The sequence below is a fragment of the Alexandromys fortis genome, unplaced genomic scaffold (genome assembly GCF_014885135.2).
Source record: "Alexandromys fortis isolate MF-2015 unplaced genomic scaffold, M_Fortis_MF-2015_v1.1 scaffold_245, whole genome shotgun sequence".
Taxonomy (NCBI): domain Eukaryota; kingdom Metazoa; phylum Chordata; class Mammalia; order Rodentia; family Cricetidae; genus Alexandromys; species Alexandromys fortis.
In genome coordinates this window covers 369,014-383,025 of record NW_026068139.1, presented here as the reverse complement: position 1 = coordinate 383,025, position 14,012 = coordinate 369,014, and the positions used below count along the sequence as shown (strand labels likewise).

Below are 14,012 nucleotides of genomic sequence, written 5' to 3'. Positions count from 1 at the left end.
AAGTTTGGGCTTTATTTTAACTTCAAATAACTTTTACAAAAAATTATAAAACAACAAGAAAATCCTAGGGGCTGGAGATGTGGCTAGTTGGTAGTGTGATTACCTAGTCTGCTTGAAGTCCTGGTTCTATCCCCATCCCCATAAACCAGTGTGTTGGTGCATGCCTGTAATCTCAGCCATGAGTAACTGAGTCTTCAGAACATTGGTTAGGTGATGGTCAGGGCCATAAATTCTATAAGAAAGAGGCTGATCAAGTTATGGGAAACCAACCAGAAAGCAGCTCTCCCCTCCGTGGCCTCCATTCTCCGCATCAGTCCTGCTTCTAGGTTCCTGCCCTGTTTGAGTTCCTGTCCTGACTTCCTTCAGTGATGAACAGTGATATGAAAGTGTAAGCCAAATAAACCCTTTTCTCCCCAGCTTGCTTTTTGACCATGGTGCTTTGCAGCAATAGAGACCCTGATTAAGTCCAGACCCTTAAAGTCTAGAATTTTCCCCCTTAATGCTGGGCATGCATCAAATCCACAGCCTTTCTGCATGGTGGGTGAGTCCTTTAACATCAAATCCTATCTTCAGGACTACACTTAAAATGTAGCATTATTATGTCACTTTTAAACGCCTAACTTGGGCTGGGGATGTAGTTCAGTTGGTAGAGTACTTGCCTAGTATGCATGAAGTCCTGGGTTCAATTCCCAGCACCACAGAAACCAGGCATGGGGCACATGCTTCTAATTCCAGCAGTGAGTGTCCTAGTTAGGGTCACTGCTGCTGTGATGAAACCGTAACCAGAGCAACTTGGGAAGGAAAGGGTTTATTTGTCTTACTTTCCTACATCACAGTTCATCATAAAAGGAAATCAGGCCAGGTACTTCATCAGGGCAGTGACCTGGAGGAGGAGCTGATGCAGAGGCCATGGAGGGGTGCTGCGTACTCCTGAGGTACACACCCCATGGCTTGCTCGGCCTGCTTTCTTATAGAACTGAGGACTACGAGCCCAGGGATGGCACCATCCACAATGGGCTGCGCCCTCCCCTATCAATCACTAAATAAGAAAATGCCTTACAGGCTTGCCTACGGCCCAGTCTTTTGGAGGCATTTCTCAATTGAGGTCACCTCCTGTCAGATCCATCTAGCTATGCCAAGTTGACATGAAATTCAACTGGTCACATAGTGTCTGCACTCGGGAAGTGGAGAGGTAGGAATGCGGGTGTTCAGCGCATTTCTCCTTTTTATCCAGTCCACGACCGCCCAGGGCATGAATTGGTGCCATACATTGAATCATCCGCACCCCCTCAAATCAGTAAAATCAGTAAGGTATGTTTCCTTACTGATTTTAAAACCAGTCAAACTGACAATTGTGGCAGTTTGAATGAGATGTCCCTCATAAACATCAGGCATTTGAATATTTGCTTCCCATTTGGTAACTGGGAAGAATTAGAAGGTGTGACCTTGCTGGAGGAAGTGTGCCACTAGACATGGGCTTTGAGATTTCAAGTTACACCATTTGAAACTAGCCTTCTGTATTTCCTGATTGTGGATCAAGATGTGAGCTCTCAGCTGCTGCTCCAGCACCATGCCTGCCATGCTCCTTGCCATGATGGACTCTTATCCCCTGAAACCATAAGCTCAAACTCTCCCTTGAGCTGCCTTCATCATGGTATTTTATCGCAGCAGTAGAAACATATAACTAAGATAGTAGGGAAATTAGCTATCATACAGGGAGGCAGCACTGGAGGGTGTCCACCATCTCACTTACCTGGTGAGCTCAACAGCAAATCTCACATGCAAATGAAAGTTTGCATTTACACCAGTAACAGAAAACCTTAGTGGCTTATATTTGTACCAATCACAGCAGTCCCTCTGTGTTGAAATAAGAAGCGGCGGCAGGGCTGCGTCCCCAACACCCCGGCCGCTTGGCTAGCTCATGCCCGAAATAACAACACACAAACTGTATTCATTTAAAGAACTGCTTGGCCCATGAACTCTAGCCCTTACAGGCTAATTCTCGCACCTGGACTAGCCCATTTCTAATGATGTGTGTAAGCACCCCCAGGTGCGCTTACCAGGAAGATTCTAGCCTTCGTCCATCCTGGGAGAGTGTAGCATGGCAAGCATGGCGTCTCTGCTCCAGAGCAGAGCTGTCGAGTCTCTCCAGGAGCAGAGCAGAGTCTGACCTCACTTCCTCTTCCGCCCAGAATTCTATTCTGTTTTCTCCTCCCATCTATGCTTTAACCTATCAGGACCAGCAGTTTCTTTATTGCTCAGCCAATGAAATCAACAGATTGATATATGACACTCCCACATCACCTCTGTGTGACTCTTTTGACCTGCGTGGAAATGGCTTCAGTCATCTAAAGCTCAGTGAGGTTTGTGATAACAAAATGTCTGGTACAATCTGAAACAGTCTTGGCTGATGTTGTACCTTCCCACACTGTCATTTTAGATGCTGGAGGGAACACAGCAAAGCTTGACTGATATACCTAAAGACAGCAATCATTCTGCAGTTTTATCAGGTTATCAGTGGGGTGTTCAAAGGCCTGTATTGGTAGACAGGCAATTCAGCTGATTGTGGGACTGGCAGTTCTTTTGCTCACTGCAGCCAGAGCAGCAAGGGCGAGCTTTCGAGTCCCTGGGCAGCACCTACAGGATTGAGGTCATGCACACACATGAACATGTACATACGCATATATACACACAACTATATAGGATGGAGATACAGCTCAGGGGTACAGTGTCTGCCTACCATTCAAGACCTTAGATTCCATCCTCGACACTACAGAACAAGTCTAGACTAGGGTACTGACCTGATGTTTTAAATAGGCTATCAGATCCCGTTCAACACCAAAGTGCTGTGGATGCCCACGTCATATCAGTGAACCAAATGAAGTCCTCACTTGTAAGATACATCAGGGAAATTAGACAGTTAATGCACTATTTAATGTCGGGTACATCAAACCCATGGAGAGAAACAGTGCTAGAAGATGGTGGAAAGGTCCCTTACAAAGCAATATTGATGTCTTCAAGGGAATTATGAACATCTAGGTATCTAGGACTGAGAACTGCAGAGGAAAATCTGAGGTTGCAAGGGCAACCGCATGCCTAGAATGCTCTCTCTAGGAAGAGAAGGCTGCATATGGAACAGGAAGAGAGCAGAATGGTGGGAGGGATCACATCAGGAAGACTCAGGTGAGACACGCAGCCTGCACAAGTCACAGGTCTGATTATTTTTAGGGTCTCGTGTATCCCACACTGGCCTTAAACTTACTATGTAGCTGAGGAGATCTTAAATTTATAGTGCTGGTCTCTCAATCTGCCCAGACCCGAATAATCACACAGAAACTATATTAATCACAACACTGGGCAATGGTTTAGGTCTTTTATCTTAAATTAACCATTTCTATTAATCTGTGTATCACCATGAGTCTGTGGCCTAGTAACGTTCTGGTGTCCTCCCTTGGCCACAACACGGTGTCTCCTTGATTCCACCTACCCTCTCTATATATCTCCACTCGAATTTCCCACCTAACTTAGGCCAAAGTGGCTTCTTTATTAACCAGTGGTAATAAAACACATTCACAGCATACAGAGGGGAATCCCACATCCACTGATAACTAAAGAAGAGATGGAACTACAAGGTTTGTGGTCAGTGGCAGCAGTGGGAGCAGCGACGAATAGTGGCAGTAGCTGCGTCTGGAATGGCAGCAGGCCTGACAGCAGCTCTATCAATGCCAGCAGCTGAACCATCCTAGAGAGATGGCTGCTGCTGTTTGCTGCTGCCGGGGCACAGAAGCTGCCAGAGACTGGCACTAGTGACGGCTTGCCCACCATGACTTCTCCCTAGAGCAGAACCCCAGCCAGGTAATCAGTAGCATCACCAGCAGAGGCTAGATGATTTTTGCAGAGTAAGGGGAAGATGCAGATCTTTATACAGTGCCTAATCCATACTGAGTTAGCGAGTGAGCAGGCGCATGCTTGTATTACCCAGAAGGAGTTTGTAATTGTATAGCTTTTATGATTCATTTTGTTTTTATTTGGGTTGGGAGTATGGGGGTGGCTAGAGATTGAACCCAGGGCCTCATACATGCTAAGTCCATGCAAGTTTTATAACTCTCTGGTAATAGTAGTGTACACTTAAGGGAGCTAAGCTGTACAGATCTTAAAAACTTTTTGTTTTTTAAATTTGACCAGTATTACCAGTGTCTTTCAAGTATCTGTTCAGAAGGTGTTTAGGACCTCTCTAAGTACCTTAGCATGTCAAGTACATCTTCTTATTCCTTTTGCATTTAGGTTAATAACATCTTTAAAAACTACTCTATAGGCAGCTGAAGTGATGGCTCAGGAGTTGAGAGCACTGGCTGCTTTTCTAGAAGACCTGGGATGAATTCCCAACACCTATATGGCAGCTCACAACTGGTCCATAACTCCAGTTCTAGGGACCCAATACCCTCTTCTGGCCACTGTGGGCACTTCATACACATGCTCAGACATACAGGCAAAACATCCATCCACAAAAAATAATTTATTAAAAAAAACACTTTTTTAATTCTTTTTTGGTGCTTAATTTATCTGTTTTTTTTCTTTACTATCAATAGTTTGCTGTAATAAAACACTGACTATAACTTGAGGAGGAAAGGGTTAATTTGGCATATAGTTCTGCATTACAATCCATCTTTTTTTTGTTATTTTTGTTTGTTTTGGTTTTCGAGAGAGGGATTCTTTGTAGTTTTGGAGCCTGTCCTGGAACTAGCTTTTGTAGACCAGGCTGGCCTTAAACTCTCAGAGATCTGCTTGCTTCTGCATCCTGAGTGCTGGGATTAAAGGCATGTGCCGCCACTGCCCAGCGCTACAATCTGTCTTTGAGGGCTGGAGAGTTGGCTTAGTGGTTAAGAGCATTTGTTTTTGCAAAGGACCTGGGTTTGATTTGTAGCACCCATATGGAGGCTTACCATTTCCTTGGGAATGAGGGAAATTGTGGTGCACATGCTTCCTACACTTGCTCCCCATGGCTTGCTCAACCTGCTTCTTTAGACAACCCAAAACTACTTGCCCAGAGGTGGCACCAACCACAGAGAACTGGACCCTCCCATGTCAATTATTAACCAACTAAAAAAATGCCCCAGAGACTTATCTACAATCAATCTGATGAACGTGTTTGCTCAGTTGAAGTTCTTCCTTCCCAGATGAGTCTAACATATATCAAATTATGATTTTTCAGACAAAGACATGAACTGTGGTTCTGAGACATCTAGAGGAAGAAGGGTTGCTATGAAATCAAGACTCAGGTGTTGGTAGGAAGCAAGCACAATGAGCTACTGGTACGGGGATTTACACATATTAGGTTAGGTTTAACTCAGATTCCTTCAAAGAATGCTTAATGTATATTTTGAATTTCTGATACTTTAGCGGGATGGCATTAGTAAATATGTACTTTTTAACTCGATGTCTTTATGACAGTTTGCACAGGAAGTGTCTCCCATGGGCTCAGGTGTTTGAACATTTGGTCCCAGTTGGTGGTGCTGCCTTGGAGATTTAGGATGCAGATCACTGGGGAGGCTTGGAAGTTATATGACCTTCCTCCACTTCCAGTTCACTCTCCCTGCTTTGTGCTTGCAGTAAAAGATGTGCTCTCTCTGCTCTTGCTGCCTTGCTTCCTACCATGGAACAGAAACCAAAATCAACTTTGTTCTCTGTAAGCTGCCTTGATTGTGGCATTTTATCACAGCAACAGAAAAAATTGATCAGAGCTACTAATTCCAAAAGCTAGTAGTCTCTGTGATATATGACTGTGCTGGAGTTTGTCAAGTATGCATAACATAACTAATACCTTTTTTTGTTTTGTACTTTGGTTTGTTTGTTTTTGTTTTTGTTTATTGAGACAGAGTTTTTCTGTATATCTCTGGCTTTTCTGAAACTTGCTCTGTAGACCAGGCTAGCCTTGAACTCAGAGATCCTCCTGCCTCTGCTGGGATTAAAGGTGTGCACTACCACTGCTGGGCTACCTTTTAGTTCTTACAGAAGTATTAGATTGTTACCTCAAGTTCCTAACACAAAGCCTTGGTGGAGGTTACTCTAGTGCCAAGGATATAGGGGGTGGAAGAAGCCTGGAGTGAATGAAGTCCTAAGTGCATGTGTGCTATTAACTAACATTCACACAGCCTTGTCAAGGACCCAGACATGAAAAAAATCACACTGAAACTATATTAATTGCAATACTGTTTGGCCAATAGCTCAAGCATATTTCTAGCTAGCTCATATCTTAAATTAACCCATTTCTATTATTTTATATTTTACCACAAAGCTTGTGGTTTACTGGTAAGGTTCCTAGGCATCTGTCTCCCTTGCCAGCTATATGGCTTCTCTCTGACTCCACCTTCTTTTTCCCAGCATTCAGTTTAGTTTTCCTGCCTAGCTCTATTCTGCCCTGCCATAGGCCCTAGCAGCTTCATTAACCAATAAGAACAACACATACACAAACATGAACAGAAGGACTCCCCCCACCTCCCCACAAGACAGGGTTTCTCTGTAGTTTTGGAGCCTGTTCTGGAACTAGTTCTTGTAGACCAGGCTGATTTAGAACTCACAAAGATACGCCTGTCTCTGCCTCCCAAGTGCTAGAATTAAAGGCATGCACCACCACCATCTGGCACACAGAAGGACTTTCCACACCAAAGGACTCCAATCCTCAGCCCAAGAGAAAATGGCAAGTCTTCCTCTCAAGTGGACTCAGGGATGGCAAAGCCTTCCCCGGTCCTTCTTTCCCTGGGTGTATACAGCCTAAAAACTTTGTTTACAGAGATTTACTCCTTGTCATGGTTTGAAAGAAAATGGCCCCAAAGGCAGTGGCACCAGCAGGAGTGTTGTGGCCTTGTTGGAGTAGGTGTGGTTTTTTTTTTTAGAGGAAGTGTGCCACTGTTGAGGCAAGCTTTGAGGTCTCATATGCTCAAGGCATGCCCAGTGAGACAGACCACTTCCTGTTGCCTGCAAGTCAATATAGGATACTGGGCTACTTCTCCAGCACTACATCTGCCTGCACACCTAAACCTCTGAAACTGTAAGCCACCCCAATTAAATGCTTTCTCTGTAAGAGCTGCTATGATCATGGTGCCTCTTCACAGCAATAGGAACCCTAAGGCACTCCTACTGAGATTAGCTAATCCCACCTCCTTGTTTGTCTGTAAACCCCCTTGTTCATAAAAAGGTGAGTAAAATATATATTCCTATTTATTTAAATTTTCTCGATGAAGCAAAATAAATAAGAAAGGAATCAATATTGTTATTCAAAGGTGATAATAGGAGGCAGAAAGAAGACAGTGGTCAAACAGTGAAGAATATAACTTTTTATAGTTCATAGAGGAAGCAGAATGAAGATGGTGGTCAGTAAGATAGTGAAGGACACAACTTCCTCATTGTTCATATTTAAATCACATAAATACTTGCCCATTTTAAAACTCAATGAAAATTAAAAATAAAACAGAATAATTTATTTTACTTGCTAACATTTACTTGTCCTTAATCTATTTTTATTTCTTACTTTTATGTCACATTATCCTTAAGTCAAGACAAAAAAAAAAAAACAACCCTTGTTCAGCTGTATGGAATAAATACACTGAGCTTCTGGGGTGCTGAGGTTTGTCCATCAGCGAGCCTAGTCCACCTAAGCCCAGCTTGTCTGTGTGTTTGTGTGCCTGTTATTTCTTCCTTCCCTTGCCTCCTCAGTCAGGCCAAGGACCCCCTCACTTTTCTGAGACAGGGTATCTTATGAGCCTGGACCTCTCTCCAGGTAGGTGATGCTGGCTGGCCAGTGAGACCTATGGATCCTCCTGTCTTCAACTTTCTCAGTGCAGCAATCACAAATAGGCATCATCATACCTGTTTTTTTAAAATATGAGTTCTGATGATGAAATTCATGTTCTTGTGTTTGCTTTGCAAGCACTACCAGCTGAGTTACCTTCCAGACCCCTCATGGAAGTTTCTGTGTGTTTAGCTTTCTACGGTTTGTGTCCATATTACAGCGTGGATCAAGAATTTCTCATTGCTGAGAATTATTTCATTGTAGCTATAACATTTACTAGTCCATTCCTTAGTTAATAGGTATTTGTGCTGTTTCTAGTCCCCGAGGCTTCTCAATGAAGCTAATATAGATGTGGCGTGTAGGTCTCTGTGTTTATATATGTTTAGTGTTTTTCTTTGTTCAGGAGTGGCCTTGTTGAATCGTGTTAGGTTCACACTATGCTGAGCACCATTACCATTTACCATTTCCAACACAATGTGTGACGAGCGCCAGTGCTGTGCCCTCAACAGCTCCTGACGGACATGTCCTCTACAAAGATGTGACTATGCCCAGGTCTAGTTGGTCAATTCTCAAAGCCAATACCTGGGAAATGGGAGAAGGAAGAACAAAAATCAAATTTATTCAAGGGCCATTGTCCTGAAAAGATGATAGTTTTCCTCAAAGCTCCATCTTAAAGCACTTGGGTGTGCAAAGGTGTTTCTGGTTTTGTCCCCCCCCCCCCCCCAGCCTTAGGGTTTCTCTATGTAACAGCTCTGGCTGTCCTGGAAGACCAGGCTGGCCTCAAACTCAGAGATCTGTCTGCTTCTGCCTCCCAAGTGCTGGGATTAAAGGCGTGCACCACACCTGGCTGCAGAGGTGGTTCTGTAGAGGGAAAGTAGTCTCAGGGGAAAAGGTTCTGCCTAGGGGACTCGTCGTTCAGGTAATGTGTTTTTCTCTCCTTCTCTGGAGTGGGACATTATAAATGAACTTTACCTCCTTGGTCTGCTCCTGTAGTTTATTTAAAAAAAGAAAAGAAAACACCCCTCCCCCCCCAAAAAAAGCCCCATTCTCCCTTTCAATTTATATAGTGAACTAGGATTTGACTGTGTAGCCTTGGCTAGCTACCTCAGTGTTCAAATTACAGTCAGGCTTGACCATCCCTGTATTTTTTCAGGAAATTTGACCTCTTGATAGTTTACATGCCTTCTGTGGAACTGAAGACTAAGGGCGCTACACATTCTGATGTCATCTGCAGCTTAGTTTAGTCACTCAAGTGCAGCCCCTTCTTAGGATTTAAAATGCTTGGCAAAGGAGGAAATGCAACCTCCACAGGAGCAGCCACTGAGATTGTAATCAATCACTGAGCAGCACACCTTAACTCAGGTCTACGCGGGACCATTCTGTATGTCTTGCGGCATGTCCTCGGTGTGGCTCTGTCTTGGGCAGTACTGTCTCTGCTTTATCGATGCTAGCTGCATCAGCCTTTCTGAATTCTCAACTTTTTATCTTAAAAAGGAGAACACCTGGCTGATGTGGGTTCATGTTCCCTGTGCTAAAGCTTTGAAACTAATAGTGTAAGTTGACAGCAATGCTGTGTGTTTGTGTGTGTACATTTCCTTCCTTCTCCTGGGCACCAGCATTTCATACTTCCTGTTGTGCCATGCCTGAAAACCTGTTCTATATATTTGGTCCTTGGTTTTAAGGGGGAGTATTATGTTAGTTTTCTATGATGTCATAAAAATAATCACAAATTTGGTGGGTGAAAACAGTTATTCCATTATGGTTCTGGAGGTCAGAAATCTGAACTCAGTTATCCTGGCTGAGATCAAGGTGTTGGCAGGACCTGCTCCCTCCAGAGGCTCCTGGCAGAAAAATGCATTCCCTGCCTTGTCGGGCTCCTAGGGCTTCCTTCCTTGCGTTTTCTGGCGTGCAGCCCTCCCTTCCATTCCCGAGCTAGCAGTGCAGTGCGCCAGTCACCCTCTGCCTCCTGCCTGCACAAACACCATTAGTGACATCAGTGCCCTCGGGTATCAGGGACAGTCTCCCCATCTCAAGACCCCTAGTCTGCACCGTCGCTTTTGCCCTGTGTGGTAACCCTACAGATTCCAGTGATTTGGGGCTTGTTGATTTCCAACCACAGGAGGCAAATGCAGTTTCTATTTTGTCATCTTGGCTGAGAATGGGCATCTTCTTTTCAAATACACACTTTTTGTTGTTGTTGTTGTTTTGTTTTGCTTGAGACAGGATTTCTGTGTAGCCTTAGCTGTCCAGGAACTCACTCTGTAGACCAGGCTGGCCCCAGACTCACAGAAATCCACCTACCTCCACCTCTCCAGTGCTGGGCTTAAAGGTGTATACCACCACCACCACCTGGTTAAATTATTATTATTATTTTAATGTGAGAATTTGGGTGATGTATGTCAGTAGGAGTGTGTGTGCACAAGGCCCTGGGTTTCATCCCCACCACCAAAGAAACCCTCTCTTTTTAAACAGTAAAAACAAATGGTCTCTGATAAAACCCCGTTCTTCCTCTTTCCTCCCTACCTCCCTTCTTTCTGCTTTTACCTCTGAGGTCTTTTTCCATTTGTGTTGGCGCTAATCCCACCAGTTGAGAATGAGACTACTACCATAATTTAAAGCCAAATTTGAAGCAAATTGTATTGAAATACTGGCCAGGTTGGTGGACTCTGGTTAGGTCCGTTCATGGTTCCCAAGAAATGGTGACGACTCGTTTGCTGAGACTTAAAAAGGCACACCCAGAAGGCCACTCTATTTCCCACGAGGTCCATTCCTGACACACTTCCTGCCTGCGTGCCTCTCCCACCTACAGGTTGTCAAGCCCATCTGGTGCCAACGGCTCAGACAAACCTGTTCTGGGGTTGGAAAACTTGTGGTTAGTTATCTCGCACAAACAACCTCGAGCACTTCAGGAACTATCTGTCCTTGGCAAGGGGCTCAGAGGTTAGAGGCATTTTGTTTATGGATCTCCTAGGCACAATAGTTAAGACTTAAAATGTAACTCTGGCTCTTGCAGTGGTTTGGATGATAAAATGTCCCCCTTCTCTAGCATCTGAACACTCGGTCCGCGGTTGGTAGTGTCTGGAGAGGCATAGGAGGTGTGGCCTTGCTGGAGAAAGTTTGCTACTCTGAGAGTCTAAGACTCCGACCATCATGATTTCTGCTTCCTGTTTGTTGTTAGAGTTGTGAGCTCTAAACCGCAGTCCCTGTCGCCAAGCCTGGTGCTTGCTGCCACCCTTCCTTGATCTGATGGTGATGGACTCTTAGCCCTCCGGAGCTGTAGGTCCAAAGTAAACCTTTTTCGTAAGTTGTCTTGACCGTGGTGCTTATCACAACAATAGGAAAATAACCAATATTCCAACCTTCTCAATACTTTTCTTAAATTTTGAAAGAGAGTTTCACTACATTGCCCAGGAAAATCTGGAACATACAATTAAATCCTGCTCTAACCTCCGGAGTAGCTGAAGTTAGAGGCTTGTGGCTCCAGGCATGGCTAATCAAATCCTATTATGTGAAAGCGAGTTCTTTGCAGGTCTAATTTGATAGTTTCTAGTCAGTACTGATTGTCATTCATGACAGATTGTTTTTGTTATGTGATGTTGAATTGTTGTCTCATGGTCAGTGTGGGTTTTGTGGTGGAAATCCTGTCTGGCCTGAACTGAGATAATACCCTGGCATTGATTTTGTTTTTGCTTTCTGCTGGGAATCTCTGGAACACTGCAGATAACCTGAGACAGATCTGTCTTTTTGCCTTGAGACTAAAAGGACCAAGCAGTTTCCGTGTAGCTCCTTTGAGGGCAGAGTTGTGCTTACAGTAGTCAGGGCGGGATCTGGAAAGAAGCCCAGTGGTTAAAAGCATTGCTGCTTTTGTGAATGCTGAGCTTGGCTCCCAGCATTTACAACAGCCGCTCATAACTATGTATGTTGTATGTACCTCCAACTGTAGTGGTTTGGATGAGAATGCCCCTCCCCCACCCCAGGTTCATATGTATGTGGCCATGTGCTCTCTGCTTTCTGTTTGCTGTGAGAAGTGAGCTCTCAGCCGGGCCTGCTACCGGGCCTTTACTCTGCCTTCATGGCCTCTAACCCTCAGGAACCATAAATCTAATTAAATGTTTTTCTTTTAGACTTGCCTTGCCATGGTGTTTTATCATGGCAACAGAAAGGTAACTAAGACGATAGCTCCAGGGGATCTGATACCTTTTCTGTTCTGTACACACAAACACACACAGACACACAAACACACACAGGTACACACACAAACACACACAGAGACACACAGGCACAACACACACACAAATCTTAAGTACAAAAATAAAGATATCCTTTCTCTTCTCCAGAGTTTTGCTTTGAGGCAAACTAGCTTCTTTTCTGTCATCTGCTCTTAAGAGACATCCCCTGCCCTGTTCTTGAGAGGGTCTCATCAGCTTCAGTCTCTGGTCTTATGTGACCTTATAAGCAGTACTTGCTTTCTGACTGGTGTAACCTCCCATTCCATCCCAGTCTGCTCAATTAAACTGAGTCAGGACAACTGGGAATCAACCCAGCCTGGGCTACCTCACTCAAAAAAGCCAGAATAGAATAGAGCTGGGCGGTGGTGGCACACGCCTTTAATCCCAGCACTTGGGAGGCAGAGGTAGGCAGATGAGCTGGAGGTCAGTCTGGTCTACAAAGTGAGTTCCAGGACAGCCATGGCTCTGTTGAAACCTGAGAAACCTTGTCTTAAGAAAAACCAAACAACAACAAACAAACAGCCTCCCCCCACACTTTGACTGTAGCCCCCATATTAGTTACCTGTTGTTTGTAACCACTTTCTCCAAAGAATTGACCACTTTAAAGTTACTTGTTCTCCCAGTCTGTTTGATCGGATGGATGTACAGGCACCAGCTAACTGGGCCTCCTTTTAATGTGGAAATATATGAAATATGAGCCTGATAATACAAGCCTATTTCCATGTTGACCAAAGGGCAGAGGGTTCGAACTTACCTCTGGTTCTTTCAAGGTTATTGAAAGGTCCTAGGCCCCAGTCCCTGGCATCTATCTCAGCCTCCAGGCCTGGGCTGGACTTCAAATCCCGGCAGGCCAGTCCTGACCCCTCCCTGGGGGTAGGGTCAGGACTACTCTCCAGGGTACTTAAGTGATCCCCCAAAAGAAGAACACGTGGTCCCGCTTTCTTCCTCCCGGGGGTCACTTTTCTAAGGCTTCCCGTTTCCCCCTCGGGGCCACCCGAGAGTGCAGATCTCCCATTAAACCTGGACATTTCTTAATTCGGCTTGTTTTGATTTGGCTTGATTGGGAATTTTTGCGTTGTCAGAGAGCTCCCTTAGGAAATATTACTAACACCACCTAGATTTAGATCAGAGAGTTATTGCCAACAGGTGTGGCTAATAGCCAGACCTTGTACTCCAGGAATAAATAAGTAGATGTCCTACCTCAAACAAGAGTCTAAGGATCTTTTTATCTTCCTTTATGGAGAGAACTCTGGATTCCACCCAGGGAGTGGTTTGCCTACAGAATGTTTTGGTCTAGGGTGTGAGCGTGACTTGCTTTGTTCTAGCAACAAAAAGTTAAACTGTGGACATAGTCCACAACCTTCAATTCGTCTGTTGTTCATTTCCTTGTATCATGTTAAAACAGTCTTTATCTTACTCCTACCTTTTGGGGTCAGGGGTATTCTAAGCAACTGGAAATTAAACATGGGAGAATTTTCAGTACTCACGGAAATTCCCTCCTGATACTATCCTATATGTTTCTGCATTTTATTATTTTCATTGATGTCTTCGTATTCTTTACTATATTTCCAAATTCCCACGCCTCTACCCTAGAAAGGTATTTTTGTCGAGTCTGGTCCCCAACATTTTACCTTCCACACAAAGTGGCATCAAGGAGCTTGCCAGGGCTCGCAGCTCTGCTCCAGTGCAGGCTGTACACGCTGGCCTCTTGGACTCGGAGGACTTTGTTTCCTAGGCTGCTTAATAGCCGGACTCCTGACACGGCAGCTAGATTCATCAAATTGAGAAATCTGCTAAAAGGCAGACAGGCAGAAGTAAGTCTTTTTTTGGGGGGGAGGGGGGAAACAAGGTCTTTCTGTGTAGCCCTAGCTGCCCTGGTAGAACAGGTTGAGCTTAGACTCACAGAGATGTGTCTGCCTGTACTGGAATTAAAGGTGTGTTCCACTACTGCTTGGGCAGAAGTCAGTCTTTTACGGTCTGAACCTGAAAGTGGC

At 44.6% G+C, this 14,012-nt stretch overlaps 1 protein-coding gene across 1 annotated transcript in view; it reads left to right on the top strand.

Annotated features, from left to right (window-relative positions):
* Positions 1-10,997: 10,997 nt before the first annotated feature.
* Positions 10,998-14,012, top strand: part of Fam221a (family with sequence similarity 221 member A) — a 46,982-nt gene continuing 43,967 nt past the window's right edge. Inside the window, exon 1 of the mRNA XM_050126617.1 lies at positions 10,998-11,076. The gene's annotated coding sequence lies outside the window, so the exon portion shown is untranslated. The remainder of the gene's footprint in view (positions 11,077-14,012) is intronic.